Genomic DNA, 16,252 nt, shown 5'->3' with positions numbered 1-16,252 from the left:
GACAGAGTGCTGTCCATGGTGCTAGGAGCGTCTGGGTGTTTATGGTACCAGGGCCCTGGTCCTCCAGGCCCAAGGGCTGGCTCTTTCACTCCAGTGGCCGGTCGGTGGGGGGCTTAAAAGCGGGTCCCCGGGTTCGGACGGTGAGCCGGGTCTTTGGGTGGCTCCAGGTGAGCCGGGTTTTTGAGGTTGTTGAGTTGTTGTTTTCTGTTTTCTGCTGTTTTCGATCAGGATTTGTCGTTTAAACCATATGTTAATCAGGTTTGTAAAATAGCGTTTTTCCATCTCCGTAATATTGCAAAAATTAGGAAAATCCTCTCGCAGAGGGATGCAGAGAAACTAGTTCATGCGTTTGTATCTTCTAGACTGGATTACTGTAATGTGTTGTTAGCAGGATGTCCAAGTAATTTGCTGAATAGGCTCCAGCTGATCCAAAATGCAGCAGCACGAGTACTGACAGGAATTCGCAGGAGAGACCACGTCTCTCCAGTGTTAGCGTCGCTCCATTGGCTACCTGTAAAATTCAGAATTCAATTTAAAATTTTATTACTTGCATATAAAGCCCAAAACGGCTTAGCTCCGCAGTATTTACAAGATTTGATAGTACCTTATGTTCCTGGCCGAGCTCTCCGCTCCCAGGGTGCAGGTTTACTCGTAGTTCCTAGAGTATCTAAATGTAGATTTGGAGGGCGGGCGTTCTGCTATCAGGCACCATTACTTTGGAACCAACTTCCAATCTGGGTTAAGGAGGCTGACACCACCTCCACCTTTAAAACTAAACTTAAAACCTTTCTGTTTAGTAAAGCTTATAGTTAGTGTTAAGTAAACCTCTAGCTGGTGTTGGTAAATCTCTAGGTAGTGTAAACTTTAGTGTGTTAGAGTCAGTAGTCATTGTCGCAGCTATAGAACAAAACTATAATAGTTAGTCTCAAATATAGCTTCGCGGTAGATATGCTGCTATAGGCTTATGCTGCAGGGGGGCACCGACATGATCCGCTGGGCGGTGCCTCTCACCCTTCTTCTCCTCTCCTTTTCCCTGCCTCTCTTCTCCATTACCATTTTTATTTATTATAAATATCTCATAGCTATCATTTTTGTCCATTGTTCCTGTAGTTTCTTGTGCTGGCCCCCCTTTTTTCTCTTTTGTGTATGTTTGCAGGCCGGAGCCTCAGGAGCTGCGTTCTGGCCTGTGTTCCCGGCCCTCCCCCCCCTCTGGTCATCCCATTGCTTCTTCCACCTGCCTACGTGGATGTCTGCTGTTGCTGCTTCCGCCTGCCTGCACCCCCCCCCCCTCTGGTCATCCCGCTGCTGCTTCCACATGACTGTTGTGTGCTGCTGATGCCCCCCCCCCCCTCTGGTCATCCCGCTGCTGCTTCCACATGACTGTTGTGTGCTGCTGACGCCCCCCCCCCCCCCACCTCTGGTCATCCCGCTGCTGCTTCCACCTGCCTGCTGTGTGCTGTCGACGTTCCTGACTCCCCCAGTCTGGCCTTCGGCAGGAGGGTCCCCCCTTATGAGCCTGGTCCTGCTCAAGGTTTCTTCCCTCCTAAAGGGGAGTTTTTCCTTGCCACTGTTTGGCTTAAGGCTTTTCTCCCACTAAGGGAGTTTTTACCTGCCATTGTTTATATAATAATTGCTCGGGGGTTTATGTTTATGTTTATGTTTATGTTTATGTTCATGTTCTGGATCTCTGGAAAGCGTCTAGAGACAACATCTGTTGTATTAGACGCTATATAAATAAAATTGAATTGAATTGAATTGAAGTTGTTAGGGTTTGGTGGTGGAAGCTCCTGAGGTGTGGTGGGGATGCTGCTGGGGTCTGGTGGTGCAGCTAGAGGGGTCTGGTGGTGGAAGCTCCTGGGGTCTGGTGATGGAAGCTCCTGGGGTGTGGTGGTGGAAGCTCCTGGGTTCTGGTGGTGATGCTGCTGGGGTCTGGTGCTGATGCTGCTGGGGTCTGGTGGTGGAAGCTCCTGGGGTCTGGTGGTGGAAGCTCCTGAGGTCTGGTGGTGGAAGCTCCTGGGGTCTGGTGGTGGAAGCTCCTGGGGTCTGGTGGTGGAAGCTCCTGGGGTCTGGTGGTGGAAGCTCCTGGGGTCTGGTGCTGATGCTGCTGGGGTCTGGTGGTGGAGCTAGTGGGGTCTGGTGTTGGAAGCTCCTGGGGTCTGGTGGTGGAGCTAGTAGGGTCTGGTGGTGGATGGGGTCCTGTGGTGATGCTGCTGGGGTCTGGTGGTGGAGCTAGTGGGGTCTTGTGGTGGATGGGGTCTGGTGGTAATGCTGCTGGGGTCTGGTGGTGGAGCTAGTAGGGTCTGGTGGTGGATGGGGTCTGGTGGTAATGTTGCTGGGGTCTGGTGGTGGAGCTAGTGGGGTCTGGTGGTGATGCTGCTGGGGTCTGGTGGAAGCTCCTGGGGTCTGGTGGTGGAAGCTCCTGAGGTCTGGTGGTGGAAGCTCCTGGGGTCTGGTGGTGGAAGCTCCTGGGGTCTGGTGGTGGAAGCTCCTGGGGTCTGGTGGTGATGCTGCTGGGGTCTGGTGGAAGCTCCTGGGGTCTGGTGGTGGAAGCTCCTGAGGTCTGGTGGTGGAAGCTCCTGGGGTCTGGTGGTGGAAGCTCCTGAGGTCTGGTGGTGGAAGCTCCTGGGGTCTGGTGGTGGAAGCTCCTGGGGTCTGGTGGTGATGCTGCTGGGGTATGGTGGTGGAGCTAGTGGGGTCTGGTGTTGGAAGCTCCTGGGGTCTGGTGGTGGAGCTAGTGGGGTCTGGTGTTAATGCTGCTGGGGTTTGGTGGTGGAGCTAGTGACTTACATGTTTTGAAAAAGGCGGGCATGACGAAAAGATCCTGTAAAAAATCTCTGTAATATGTTTCTTTTTTTCCTGTAAAGTTGGACATTTGAAAGATTAGGTAAATGGGGAATGACTGGCTTTTAATCAGTTGTGGAACTGCAACGAAATTCATTTCTGCATAAGACCCAATGCGAGAAAGAGATGGTCGACCTTCCTGTGCCGAGCACCAAGAAGAGGATTAGAGGGGTTTTACAAGTCCAAATAATATTATTGCAGTAATACATGTTTGCCCCCAGTTTCGAACAGGGGACCTTTCGCGTGTTAGGCAAACTTGATAACCACTACAATACAGAAACTTGCATGCTTTGAAAATGGCGGGCGTAACGAAAAAAAAATCCTATCTTCAAATCATTCATGTTAGAAATAAATGTGTGATTTCATATAAGTTGTCCTGGTGCGGTAAAATTAAAAATCATCCATCGGTATTACCATGCTGGGTAGAAAATACAAAATGTACCACAAGGGAAGCCAACTGATTACTTTTGAAAGACAGTACTGGATATGATTAATAACTGCAAATTAGGCTGTCGTCTTGCACATTCAAACATTACTCGTTGTTGGCGGGATTCGAACCTGCGCGGGGAATCCCCAATGGATTTCTAGTCCATCGCCTTAACCACTCGGCCACAACAACCTGTCAGCTGTGTGTATGTGTGTGTGTGTGTGTGTGTGTGTGTGTGTGTGTGTGTGTGTGAATCTTCAGAAATAGACAATTTAGAGTCTTTATTTTAAAATGGTTGGTTTTACTTTATTTTAAAATGGTTGGTTTTACTTTATTAGGTTGAGACATATTTTCATCCTCATTTTGATTAAATGCATTTTCATCAACAGTCAGTGCAGTATGTTCATAGATCATACATCCACTTTCTTGTTTCCAAAAAGCTCTGGATAGATTTCAGTTAATCTCTCACATCTCATGTATGAGAGGATCTCTTAAGTAGCAGAGGATGGTTTCGATCCATCGACCTCTGGGTTATGGGCCCAGCACGCTTCCGCTGCGCCACTCTGCTGTATAACCAGGATGTGACTCCGCCACACAGTGGGGGGGAGGGGGGTAGGGCTCTTAAAAGCGGGTCCCCTGGTTCGGACGGTGAGCCGGGTCTCTGGGTGGCTCCAGGTGAGCCGGGTTGTTGAGGTTGTTGAGTTGTTGTTGGGGTCTGGTGGTGGAAGCTCCTGAGGTGTGGTGGTGATGCTGCTGGGGTCTGGTGGTGCAGCTAGTGGGGTCTGGTGGTGGAAGCTCCTGGAGTCAGGTGATGGAAGCTCCTGGGGTCAGGTGATGGAAGCTCCTTGGGTCTGGTGATGGAAATTCCTGGGGTCTGGTGGTGGAAGCTCCTGGGGTCTGGTGGTGATGCTCCTGGGGTCTGGTGGTGATGCTGCTGGGGTCTGGTGGTGGAGCTAGTGGTGTCTGGTGGTGGAAGCTCCTGAGGTGTGGTGGTGATGCTGCTGTCGTCTGGTGGTGGAGCTAGTGGTGTCTGGTGGTGGAAGCTCCTGGGGTCAAAGTCCAGAGTGCTAACCATTACACCATGGAACCCTGTTCAGCTTTTATTGTGTTTTTATTGTGGTCCTGAAACCAGAACATGAGTAAAAAACAATATGCGCTTGAGCATCTGACAGAGTGCTGTCCATGGTGCTAGGAGCGTCTGGGTGTTTATGGTACCAGGGCCCTGGTCCTCCAGGCCCAAGGGCTGGCTCTTTCACTCCAGTGGCTGGTCGGTGGGGGGCTTAAAAGCGGGTCCCCGGGTTCGGACGGTGAGCCGGGTCATTGGGTGGCTCCAGGTGAGCCGGGTTTTTGAGGTTGTTGAGTTGTTGTTAGGGTTTGGTGGTGGAAGCTCCTGAGGTGTGGTGGTGATGCTGCTGGGGTCTGGTGGTGCAGCTAGAGGGGTCTGGTGGTGGAAGCTCCTGGGGTCTGGTGATGGAAGCTCCTGGGGTGTGGTGGTGGAAGCTCCTGGGTTCTGGTGGTGATGCTGCTGGGGTCTGGTGCTGATGCTGCTGGGGTCTGGTGGTGGAAGCTCCTGGGGTCTGGTGGTGGAAGCTCCTGAGGTCTGGTGGTGGAAGCTCCTGGGGTCTGGTGGTGATGCTGCTGGGGTCTGGTGCTGATGCTGCTGGGGTCTGGTGGTGGAAGCTCCTGGGGTCTGGTGGTGGAAGCTCCTGGGGTCTGGTGGTGGAAGCTCCTGAGGTCTGGTGGTGGAAGCTCCTGGGGTCTGGTGGTGGAAGCTCCTGGGGTCTGGTGGTGGAAGCTCCTGGGGTCTGGTGGTGGAAGCTCCTGAGGTCTGGTGGTGGAAGCTCCTGGGGTCTGGTGCTGATGCTGCTGGGGTCTGGTGGTGGAGCTAGTGGGGTCTGGTGTTGGAAGCTCCTGGGGTCTGGTGGTGGAGCTAGTAGGGTCTGGTGGTGGATGGGGTCTGGTGGTGATGCTGCTGGGGTCTGGTGGTGGAGCTAGTGGGGTCTTGTGGTGGATGGGGTCTGGTGGTAATGCTGCTGGGGTCTGGTGGTGGAGCTAGTAGGGTCTGGTGGTGGATGGGGTCTGGTGGTAATGCTGCTGGGGTCTGGTGGTGGAGCTAGTGGGGTCTGGTGGTGATGCTGCTGGGGTCTGGTGGAAGCTCCTGGGGTCTGGTGGTGGAAGCTCCTGAGGTCTGGTGGTGGAAGCTCCTGGGGTCTGGTGGTGGAAGCTCCTGGGGTCTGGTGGTGATGCTGCTGGGGTATGGTGGTGGAGCTAGTGGGGTCTGGTGTTGGAAGCTCCTGGGGTCTGGTGGTGGAGCTAGTGGGGTCTGGTGTTAATGCTGCTGGGGTTTGGTGGTGGAGCTAGTGACTTACATGTTTTGAAAAAGGCGGGCATGACGAAAAGATCCTGTAAAAAATCTCTGTAATATGTTTCTTTTTTTCCTGTAAAGTTGGACATTTTAAAGATTAGGTAAATGGGGAATGACTGGCGTTTAATCAGTTGTGGAACTGCAACGAAATTCATTTCTGCATAAGACCCAATGCGAGAAAGAGATGGTCGACCTTCCTGTGCCGACCACCAACAAGAGGATTAGAGGGGTTTTCCAAGTCCAAATAATAGTATTGCAGTAATACATGTTTCCGCCCAGTTTCGAACAGGGGACCTTTCGCGTGTTAGGCGAACGTGATAACCACTACACTACGGAAACTTGCATGCTTTGAAAATGGCGGGCGTAACGAAAAAAAAATCCTATCTTCAAATCATTCATGTTAGAAATAAATGTGTGATTTCATATAAGTTGTCCTGGTGCGGTAAAATTAAAAATCATCCATCGGTATTACCATGCTGGGTAGAAAATACAAAATGTACCACAAAGGAAGCCAACTGATTACTTTTGAAAGACAGTACTGGATATGATTAATAACAGCAAATTAGGCTGTCGTCTTGCACATTCAAACATTACTCGTTGTTGGCAGGATTCGAACCTGCGCGGGGAATACCCAATGGATTTCTAGTCCATCGCCTTAACCACTCGGCCACAACAACCTGTCAGCTGTGTGTATGTGTGTGTGTGTGTGTGTGTGTGTGTGTGTGAATCTTCAGAAATAGACAATTTAGAGTCTTTATTTTAAAATGGTTGGTTTTACTTTATTTTAAAATGGTTGGTTTTACTTTATTAGGTTGAGACATATTTTCATCCTCATTTTGATTAAATGCATTTTCATCAACAGTCAGTGCAGTATGTTCATAGATCATACATCCACTTTCTTGTTTCCAAAAAGCTCTGGATAGATTTCAGTTAATCTCTCACATCTCATGTATGAGAGGATCTCTTAAGTAGCAGAGGATGGTTTCGATCCATCGACCTCTGGGTTATGGGCCCAGCACGCTTCCGCTGCGCCACTCTGCTGTATAACCAGGATGTGACTCCGCCACACAGTGATGGGGAGGGGGGTAGGGGACTTAAAAGCGGGTCCCCTGGTTCGGACGGTGAGCCGGGTCTCTGGGTGGCTCCAGGTGAGCCGGGTTGTTGAGGTTGTTGAGTTGTTGTTGGGGTCTGGTGGTGGAAGCTCCTGAGGTGTGGTGGTGATGCTGCTGGGGTCTGGTGGTGCAGCTAGTGGGGTCTGGTGGTGGAAGCTCCTGGGGTCTGGTGATGGAAGCTCCTGGGGTCAGGTGATGGAAGCTCCTTGGGTCTGGTGATGGAAATTCCTGGGGTCTGGTGGTGGAAGCTCCTGGGGTCTGGTGGTGATGCTGCTGGGGTCTGGTGGTGATGCTGCTGGGGTCTGGTGGTGGAGCTAGTGGTGTCTGGTGGTGGAAGCTCCTGAGGTGTGGTGGTGATGCTGCTGTCGTCTGGTGGTGGAGCTAGTGGTGTCTGGTGGTGGAAGCTCCTGGGGTCAAAGTCCAGAGTGCTAACCATTACACCATGGAACCCTGTTCAGCTTTTATTGTGTTTTTATTGTGGTCCTGAAACCAGAACATGAGTAAAAAACAATATGCGCTTGAGCATCTGACAGAGTGCTGTCCATGGTGCTAGGAGCGTCTGGGTGTTTATGGTACCAGGGCCCTGGTCCTCCAGGCCCAAGGGCTGGCTCTTTCACTCCAGTGGCCGGTCGGTGGGGGGCTTAAAAGCGGGTCCCCGGGTTCGGATGGTGAGCCGGGTCTTTGGGTGGCTCCAGGTGAGCCGGGTTTTTGAGGTTGTTGAGTTGTTGTTAGGGTTTGGTGGTGGAAGCTCCTGAGGTGTGGTGGTGATGCTCCTGGGGTCTGGTGGTGCAGCTAGAGGGGTCTGGTGGTGGAAGCTCCTGGGGTCTGGTGATGGAAGCTCCTGGGGTGTGGTGGTGGAAGCTCCTGGGTTCTGGTGGTGATGCTGCTGGGGTCTGGTGCTGATGCTGCTGGGGTCTGGTGGTGGAAGCTCCTGGGGTCTGGTGGTGGAAGCTCCTGAGGTCTGGTGGTGGAAGCTCCTGGGGTCTGGTGGTGGAAGCTCCTGGGGTCTGGTGGTGGAAGCTCCTGGGGTCTGGTGCTGATGCTGCTGGGGTCTGGTGGTGGAGCTAGTGGGGTCTGGTGTTGGAAGCTCCTGGGGTCTGGTGGTGGAGCTAGTAGGGTCTGGTGGTGGATGGGGTCTGGTGGTGATGCTGCTGGGGTCTGGTGGTGGAGCTAGTGGGGTCTTGTGGTGGATGGGGTCTGGTGGTAATGCTGCTGGGGTCTGGTGGTGGAGCTAGTAGGGTCTGGTGGTGGATGGGGTCTGGTGGTAATGCTGCTGGGGTCTGGTGGTGGAGCTAGTGGGGTCTGGTGGTGATGCTGCTGGGGTCTGGTGGAAGCTCCTGGGGTCTGGTGGTGGAAGCTCCTGAGGTCTGGTGGTGGAAGCTCCTGGGGTCTGGTGGTGGAAGCTCCTGGGGTCTGGTGGTGATGCTGCTGGGGTATGGTGGTGGAGCTAGTGGGGTCTGGTGTTGGAAGCTCCTGGGGTCTGGTGGTGGAGCTAGTGGGGTCTGGTGTTAATGCTGCTGGGGTTTGGTGGTGGAGCTAGTGACTTACATGTATTGAAAAAGGCGGGCATGACGAAAAGATCCTGTAAAAAATCTCTGTAATATGTTTCTTTTTTTCCTGTAAAGTTGGACATTTGAAAGATTAGGTAAATGGGGAATGACTGGCTTTTAATCAGTTGTGGAACTGCAACGAAATTCATTTCTGCATAAGACCCAATGCGAGAAAGAGATGGTCGACCTTCCTGTGCCGAGCACCAAGAAGAGGATTAGAGGGGTTTTCCAAGTCCAAATAATATTATTGCAGTAATACATGTTTCCGCCCAGTTTCGAACAGGGGACCTTTCGCGTGTTAGGCGAACGTGATAACCACTACACTACGAAAACTTGCATGCTTTGAAAATGGCGGGCGTAACGAAAAAAAAATCCTATCTTCAAATCATTCATGTTAGAAATAAATGTGTGATTTCATATAAGTTGTCCTGGTGCGGTAAAATTAAAAATCATCCATCGGTATTACCATGCTGGGTAGAAAATACAAAATGTACCACAAGGGAAGCCAACTGATTACTTTTGAAAGACAGTACTGGATATGATTAATAACTGCAAATTAGGCAGTCGTCTTGCACATTCAAACATTACTCGTTGTTGGCAGGATTCGAACCTGCGCGGGGAATCCCCAATGGATTTCTAGTCCATCGCCTTAACCACTCGGCCACAACAACCTGTCAGCTGTGTGTATGTGTGTGTGTGTGTGTGTGTGAAACTTCAGAAATAGACAATTTAGAGTCTTTATTTTAAAATGGTTGGTTTTACTTTATTTTAAAATGGTTGGTTTTACTATATTAGGTTGAGACATATTTTCATCCTCATTTTGATTAAATGCATTTTCATCAACAGCATTTTCATCAACAGTCAGCATCAACAGTCAGCATCCACAGCCAGTATGTTCATAGTTCATAGATCATACATCCACTTTCTTGTTTCCAAAAAGCTCTGGATAGATTTCAGTTAATCTCTCACATCTCATGTATGAGAGGATCTCTTAAGTAGCAGAGGATGGTTTCGATCCATCGACCTCTGGGTTATGGGCCCAGCACGCTTCCGCTGCGCCACTCTGCTGTATAACCAGGATGTGACTCCGCCACACAGTGGGGGGGAGGGGGGTAGGGGACTTAAAAGCGGGTCCCCTGGTTCGGACGGTGAGCCGGGTCTCTGGGTGGCTCCAGGTGAGCCGGGTTGTTGAGGTTGTTGAGTTGTTGTTGGGGTCTGGTGGTGGAAGCTCCTGAGGTGTGGTGGTGATGCTGCTGGGGTCTGGTGGTGCAGCTAGTGGGGTCTGGTGGTGGAAGCTCCTGGGGTCTGGTGATGGAAGCTCCTGGGGTCAGGTGATGGAAGCTCCTTGGGTCTGGTGATGGAAATTCCTGGGGTCTGGTGGTGGAAGCTCCTGGGGTCTGGTGGTGATGCTGCTGGGGTCTGGTGGTGATGCTGCTGGGGTCTGGTGGTGGAGCTAGTGGTGTCTGGTGGTGGAAGCTCCTGAGGTGTGGTGGTGATGCTGCTGTCGTCTGGTGGTGGAGCTAGTGGTGTCTGGTGGTGGAAGCTCCTGGGTTCAAAGTCCAGAGTGCTAACCATTACACCATGGAACCCTGTTCAGCTTTTATTGTGTTTTTATTGTGGTCCTGAAACCAGAACATGAGTAAAAAACAATATGCGCTTGAGCATCTGACAGAGTGCTGTCCATGGTGCTAGGAGCGTCTGGGTGTTTATGGTACCAGGGCCCTGGTCCTCCAGGCCCAAGGGCTGGCTCTTTCACTCCAGTGGCTGGTCGGTGGGGGGCTTAAAAGCGGGTCCCCGGGTTCGGACGGTGAGCCGGGTCTTTGGGTGGCTCCAGGTGAGCCGGGTTTTTGAGGTTGTTGAGTTGTTGTTAGGGTTTGGTGGTGGAAGCTCCTGAGGTGTGGTGGTGATGCTGCTGGGGTCTGGTGGTGCAGCTAGAGGGGTCTGGTGGTGGAAGCTCCTGGGGTCTGGTGATGGAAGCTCCTGGGGTGTGGTGGTGGAATCTCCTGGGTTCTGGTGGTGATGCTGCTGGGGTCTGGTGCTGATGCTGCTGGGGTCTGGTGGTGGAAGCTCCTGGGGTCTGGTGGTGGAAGCTCCTGAGGTCTGGTGGTGGAAGCTCCTGGGGTCTGGTGGTGGAAGCTCCTGGGGTCTGGTGGTGGAAGCTCCTGGGGTCTGGTGGTGGAAGCTCCTGGGGTCTGGTGCTGATGCTGCTGGGGTCTGGTGGTGGAGCTAGTGGGGTCTGGTGTTGGAAGCTCCTGGGGTCTGGTGGTGGAGCTAGTAGGGTCTGGTGGTGGATGGGGTCTGGTGGTGATGCTGCTGGGGTCTGGTGGTGGAGCTAGTGGGGTCTTGTGGTGGATGGGGTCTGGTGGTAATGCTGCTGGGGTCTGGTGGTGGAGCTAGTGGGGTCTTGTGGTGGATGGGGTCTGGTGGTAATGCTGCTGGGGTCTGGTGGTGGAGCTAGTAGGGTCTGGTGGTGGATGGGGTCTGGTGGTAATGCTGCTGGGGTCTGGTGGTGGAGCTAGTGGGGTCTGGTGGTGATGCTGCTGGGGTCTGGTGGAAGCTCCTGGGGTCTGGTGGTGGAAGCTCCTGAGGTCTGGTGGTGGAAGCTCCTGGGGTCTGGTGGTGGAAGCTCCTGGGGTCTGGTGGTGATGCTGCTGGGGTATGGTGGTGGAGCTAGTGGGGTCTGGTGTTGGAAGCTCCTGGGGTCTGGTGGTGGAGCTAGTGGGGTCTGGTGTTAATGCTGCTGGGGTTTGGTGGTGGAGCTAGTGACTTACATGTTTTGAAAAAGGCGGGCATGACGAAAAGATCCTGTAAAAAATCTCTGTAATATGTTTCTTTTTTTCCTGTAAAGTTGGACATTTGAAAGATTAGGTAAATGGGGAATGACAGGCTTTTAATCAGTTGTGGAACTGCAACGAAATTCATTTCTGCATAAGACCCAATGCGAGAAAGAGATGGTCGACCTTCCTGTGCCGAGCACCAAGAAGAGGATTAGAGGGGTTTTCCAAGTCCAAATAATATTATTGCAGTAATACATGTTTCCGCCCAGTTTCGAACAGGGGACCTTTCGCGTGTTAGGCGAACGTGATAACCACTACACTACGAAAACTTGCATGCTTTGAAAATGGCGGGCGTAACGAAAAAAAAATCCTATCTTCAAATCATTCATGTTAGAAATAAATGTGTGATTTCATATAAGTTGTCCTGGTGCGGTAAAATTAAAAATCATCCATCGGTATTACCATGCTGGGTAGAAAATACAAAATGTACCACAAGGGAAGCCAACTGATTACTTTTGAAAGACAGTACTGGATATGATTAATAACTGCAAATTAGGCAGTCGTCTTGCACATTCAAACATTACTCGTTGTTGGCAGGATTCGAACCTGCGCGGGGAATCCCCAATGGATTTCTAGTCCATCGCCTTAACCACTCGGCCACAACAACCTGTCAGCTGTGTGTATGTGTGTGTGTGTGTGTGTGTGAAACTTCAGAAATAGACAATTTAGAGTCTTTATTTTAAAATGGTTGGTTTTACTTTATTTTAAAATGGTTGGTTTTACTCTATTAGGTTGAGACATATTTTCATCCTCATTTTGATTAAATGCATTTTCATCAACAGCATTTTCATCAACAGTCAGCATCCACAGCCAGTATGTTCATAGATCATACATCCACTTTCTTGTTTCCAAAAAGCTCTGGATAGATTTCAGTTAATCTCTCACATCTCATGTATGAGAGGATCTCTTAAGTAGCAGAGGATGGTTTCGATCCATCGACCTCTGGGTTATGGGCCCAGCACGCTTCCGCTGCGCCACTCTGCTGTATAACCAGGATGTGACTCCGCCACACAGTGGGGGGGAGGGGGGTAGGGGACTTAAAAGCGGGTCCCCTGGTTCGGACGGTGAGCCGGGTCTCTGGGTGGCTCCAGGTGAGCCGGGTTGTTGAGGTTGTTGAGTTGTTGTTGGGGTCTGGTGGTGGAAGCTCCTGAGGTGTGGTGGTGATGCTGCTGGGGTCTGGTGGTGCAGCTAGTGGGGTCTGGTGGTGGAAGCTCCTGGGGTCTGGTGATGGAAGCTCCTGGGGTCAGGTGATGGAAGCTCCTTGGGTCTGGTGATGGAAATTCCTGGGGTCTGGTGGTGGAAGCTCCTGGGGTCTGGTGGTGATGCTGCTGGGGTCTGGTGGTGATGCTGCTGGGGTCTGGTGGTGGAGCTAGTGGTGTCTGGTGGTGGAAGCTCCTGAGGTGTGGTGGTGATGCTGCTGTCGTCTGGTGGTGGAGCTAGTGGTGTCTGGTGGTGGAAGCTCCTGGGTTCAAAGTCCAGAGTGCTAACCATTACACCATGGAACCCTGTTCAGCTTTTATTGTGTTTTTATTGTGGTCCTGAAACCAGAACATGAGTAAAAAACAATATGCGCTTGAGCATCTGACAGAGTGCTGTCCATGGTGCTAGGAGCGTCTGGGTGTTTATGGTACCAGGGCCCTGGTCCTCCAGGCCCAAGGGCTGGCTCTTTCACTCCAGTGGCTGGTCGGTGGGGGGCTTAAAAGCGGGTCCCCGGGTTCGGACGGTGAGCCGGGTCTTTGGGTGGCTCCAGGTGAGCCGGGTTTTTGAGGTTGTTGAGTTGTTGTTAGGGTTTGGTGGTGGAAGCTCCTGAGGTGTGGTGGTGATGCTGCTGGGGTCTGGTGGTGCAGCTAGAGGGGTCTGGTGGTGGAAGCTCCTGGGGTCTGGTGATGGAAGCTCCTGGGGTGTGGTGGTGGAATCTCCTGGGTTCTGGTGGTGATGCTGCTGGGGTCTGGTGCTGATGCTGCTGGGGTCTGGTGGTGGAAGCTCCTGGGGTCTGGTGGTGGAAGCTCCTGAGGTCTGGTGGTGGAAGCTCCTGGGGTCTGGTGGTGGAAGCTCCTGGGGTCTGGTGGTGGAAGCTCCTGGGGTCTGGTGGTGGAAGCTCCTGGGGTCTGGTGCTGATGCTGCTGGGGTCTGGTGGTGGAGCTAGTGGGGTCTGGTGTTGGAAGCTCCTGGGGTCTGGTGGTGGAGCTAGTAGGGTCTGGTGGTGGATGGGGTCTGGTGGTGATGCTGCTGGGGTCTGGTGGTGGAGCTAGTGGGGTCTTGTGGTGGATGGGGTCTGGTGGTAATGCTGCTGGGGTCTGGTGGTGGAGCTAGTGGGGTCTTGTGGTGGATGGGGTCTGGTGGTAATGCTGCTGGGGTCTGGTGGTGGAGCTAGTAGGGTCTGGTGGTGGATGGGGTCTGGTGGTAATGCTGCTGGGGTCTGGTGGTGGAGCTAGTGGGGTCTGGTGGTGATGCTGCTGGGGTCTGGTGGAAGCTCCTGGGGTCTGGTGGTGGAAGCTCCTGAGGTCTGGTGGTGGAAGCTCCTGGGGTCTGGTGGTGGAAGCTCCTGGGGTCTGGTGGTGATGCTGCTGGGGTATGGTGGTGGAGCTAGTGGGGTCTGGTGTTGGAAGCTCCTGGGGTCTGGTGGTGGAGCTAGTGGGGTCTGGTGTTAATGCTGCTGGGGTTTGGTGGTGGAGCTAGTGACTTACATGTTTTGAAAAAGGCGGGCATGACGAAAAGATCCTGTAAAAAATCTCTGTAATATGTTTCTTTTTTTCCTGTAAAGTTGGACATTTGAAAGATTAGGTAAATGGGGAATGACTGGCTTTTAATCAGTTGTGGAACTGCAACGAAATTCATTTCTGCATAAGACCCAATGCGAGAAAGAGATGGTCGACCTTCCTGTGCCGAGCACCAAGAAGAGGATTAGAGGGGTTTTCCAAGTCCAAATAATATTATTGCAGTAATACATGTTTCCGCCCAGTTTCGAACAGGGGACCTTTCGCGTGTTAGGCGAACGTGATAACCACTACACTACGAAAACTTGCATGCTTTGAAAATGGCGGGCGTAACGAAAAAAAAATCCTATCTTCAAATCATTCATGTTAGAAATAAATGTGTGATTTCATATAAGTTGTCCTGGTGCGGTAAAATTAAAAATCATCCATCGGTATTACCATGCTGGGTAGAAAATACAAAATGTACCACAAGGGAAGCCAACTGATTACTTTTGAAAGACAGTACTGGATATGATTAATAACTGCAAATTAGGCAGTCGTCTTGCACATTCAAACATTACTCGTTGTTGGCAGGATTCGAACCTGCGCGGGGAATCCCCAATGGATTTCTAGTCCATCGCCTTAACCACTCGGCCACAACAACCTGTCAGCTGTGTGTATGTGTGTGTGTGTGTGTGTGTGAAACTTCAGAAATAGACAATTTAGAGTCTTTATTTTAAAATGGTTGGTTTTACTTTATTTTAAAATGGTTGGTTTTACTCTATTAGGTTGAGACATATTTTCATCCTCATTTTGATTAAATGCATTTTCATCAACAGCATTTTCATCAACAGTCAGCATCAACAGTCAGCATCCACAGCCAGTATGTTCATAGTTCATAGATCATACATCCACTTTCTTGTTTCCAAAAAGCTCTGGATAGATTTCAGTTAATCTCTCACATCTCATGTATGAGAGGATCTCTTAAGTAGCAGAGGATGGTTTCTATCCATCGACCTCTGGGTTATGGGCCCAGCACGCTTCCGCTGCGCCACTCTGCTGTATAACCAGGATGTGACTCCGCCACACAGTGGGGGGGAGGGGGGTAGGGGACTTAAAAGCGGGTCCCCTGGTTCGGACGGTGAGCCGGGTCTCTGGGTGGCTCCAGGTGAGCCGGGTTGTTGAGGTTGTTGAGTTGTTGTTGGGGTCTGGTGGTGGAAGCTCCTGAGGTGTGGTGGTGATGCTGCTGGGGTCTGGTGGTGCAGCTAGTGGGGTCTGGTGGTGGAAGCTCCTGGGGTCTGGTGATGGAAGCTCCTGGGGTCAGGTGATGGAAGCTCCTTGGGTCTGGTGATGGAAATTCCTGGGGTCTGGTGGTGGAAGCTCCTGGGGTCTGGTGGTGATGCTGCTGGGGTCTGGTGGTGATGCTGCTGGGGTCTGGTGGTGGAGCTAGTGGTGTCTGGTGGTGGAAGCTCCTGAGGTGTGGTGGTGATGCTGCTGTCGTCTGGTGGTGGAGCTAGTGGTGTCTGGTGGTGGAAGCTCCTGGGTTCAAAGTCCAGAGTGCTAACCATTACACCATGGAACCCTGTTCAGCTTTTATTGTGTTTTTATTGTGGTCCTGAAACCAGAACATGAGTAAAAAACAATATGCGCTTGAGCATCTGACAGAGTGCTGTCCATGGTGCTAGGAGCGTCTGGGTGTTTATGGTACCAGGGCCCTGGTCCTCCAGGCCCAAGGGCTGGCTCTTTCACTCCAGTGGCTGGTCGGTGGGGGGCTTAAAAGCGGGTCCCCGGGTTCGGACGGTGAGCCGGGTCTTTGGGTGGCTCCAGGTGAGCCGGGTTTTTGAGGTTGTTGAGTTGTTGTTAGGGTTTGGTGGTGGAAGCTCCTGAGGTGTGGTGGTGATGCTGCTGGGGTCTGGTGGTGCAGCTAGAGGGGTCTGGTGGTGGAAGCTCCTGGGGTCTGGTGATGGAAGCTCCTGGGGTGTGGTGGTGGAATCTCCTGGGTTCTGGTGGTGATGCTGCTGGGGTCTGGTGCTGATGCTGCTGGGGTCTGGTGGTGGAAGCTCCTGGGGTCTGGTGGTGGAAGCTCCTGAGGTCTGGTGGTGGAAGCTCCTGGGGTCTGGTGGTGGAAGCTCCTGTGGTCTGGTGGTGGAAGCTCCTGGGGTCTGGTGGTGGAAGCTCCTGGGGTCTGGTGCTGATGCTGCTGGGGTCTGGTGGTGGAGCTAGTGGGGTCTGGTGTTGGAAGCTCCTGGGGTCTGGTGGTGGAGCTAGTAGGGTCTGGTGGTGGATGGGGTCTGGTGGTGATGCTGCTTGGGTCTGGTGGTGGAGCTAGTGGGGTCTTGTGGTGGATGGGGTCTGGTGGTAATGCTGCTGGGGTCTGGTGGTGGAGCTAGTGGGGTCTTGTGGTGGATGGGGTCTGGTGGTAAT

At 52.2% G+C, this 16,252-nt stretch overlaps 9 non-coding genes across 9 annotated transcripts; all 9 read right to left on the bottom strand.

Moving 5' to 3' along the window:
* Positions 1–3,378: 3,378 nt before the first annotated feature.
* trnas-aga (transfer RNA serine (anticodon AGA)) lies at positions 3,379–3,460 on the bottom strand. Its single transcript has one exon. It is a non-coding gene; the product is annotated as a tRNA-Ser (tRNA).
* Positions 3,461–5,899: 2,439 nt separating this feature from the next.
* trnav-aac (transfer RNA valine (anticodon AAC)) lies at positions 5,900–5,972 on the bottom strand. Its single transcript has one exon. It is a non-coding gene; the product is annotated as a tRNA-Val (tRNA).
* Positions 5,973–6,228: 256 nt separating this feature from the next.
* Positions 6,229–6,310, bottom strand: trnas-aga (transfer RNA serine (anticodon AGA)). Its single transcript has one exon. It is a non-coding gene; the product is annotated as a tRNA-Ser (tRNA).
* A 2,245-nt stretch (positions 6,311–8,555) lies between these two features.
* trnav-aac (transfer RNA valine (anticodon AAC)) lies at positions 8,556–8,628 on the bottom strand. The gene has a single exon. It is a non-coding gene; the product is annotated as a tRNA-Val (tRNA).
* Positions 8,629–8,884: 256 nt separating this feature from the next.
* trnas-aga (transfer RNA serine (anticodon AGA)) lies at positions 8,885–8,966 on the bottom strand. The gene has a single exon. It is a non-coding gene; the product is annotated as a tRNA-Ser (tRNA).
* Positions 8,967–11,328: 2,362 nt separating this feature from the next.
* On the bottom strand, positions 11,329–11,401 carry trnav-aac (transfer RNA valine (anticodon AAC)). The gene has a single exon. It is a non-coding gene; the product is annotated as a tRNA-Val (tRNA).
* A 256-nt stretch (positions 11,402–11,657) lies between these two features.
* trnas-aga (transfer RNA serine (anticodon AGA)) lies at positions 11,658–11,739 on the bottom strand. Its single transcript has one exon. It is a non-coding gene; the product is annotated as a tRNA-Ser (tRNA).
* A 2,342-nt stretch (positions 11,740–14,081) lies between these two features.
* On the bottom strand, positions 14,082–14,154 carry trnav-aac (transfer RNA valine (anticodon AAC)). Its single transcript has one exon. It is a non-coding gene; the product is annotated as a tRNA-Val (tRNA).
* Positions 14,155–14,410: 256 nt separating this feature from the next.
* trnas-aga (transfer RNA serine (anticodon AGA)) lies at positions 14,411–14,492 on the bottom strand. Its single transcript has one exon. It is a non-coding gene; the product is annotated as a tRNA-Ser (tRNA).
* Positions 14,493–16,252: the final 1,760 nt, after the last annotated feature.

The sequence above is a fragment of the Cololabis saira genome, unplaced genomic scaffold, assembly GCF_033807715.1.
Source record: "Cololabis saira isolate AMF1-May2022 unplaced genomic scaffold, fColSai1.1 scf033, whole genome shotgun sequence".
Taxonomy (NCBI): Eukaryota; Metazoa; Chordata; class Actinopteri; order Beloniformes; family Belonidae; genus Cololabis; species Cololabis saira.
The sequence above is the reverse complement of the archived record's forward strand: the minus strand, read 5'-3'. Positions and strand labels throughout refer to the sequence as shown.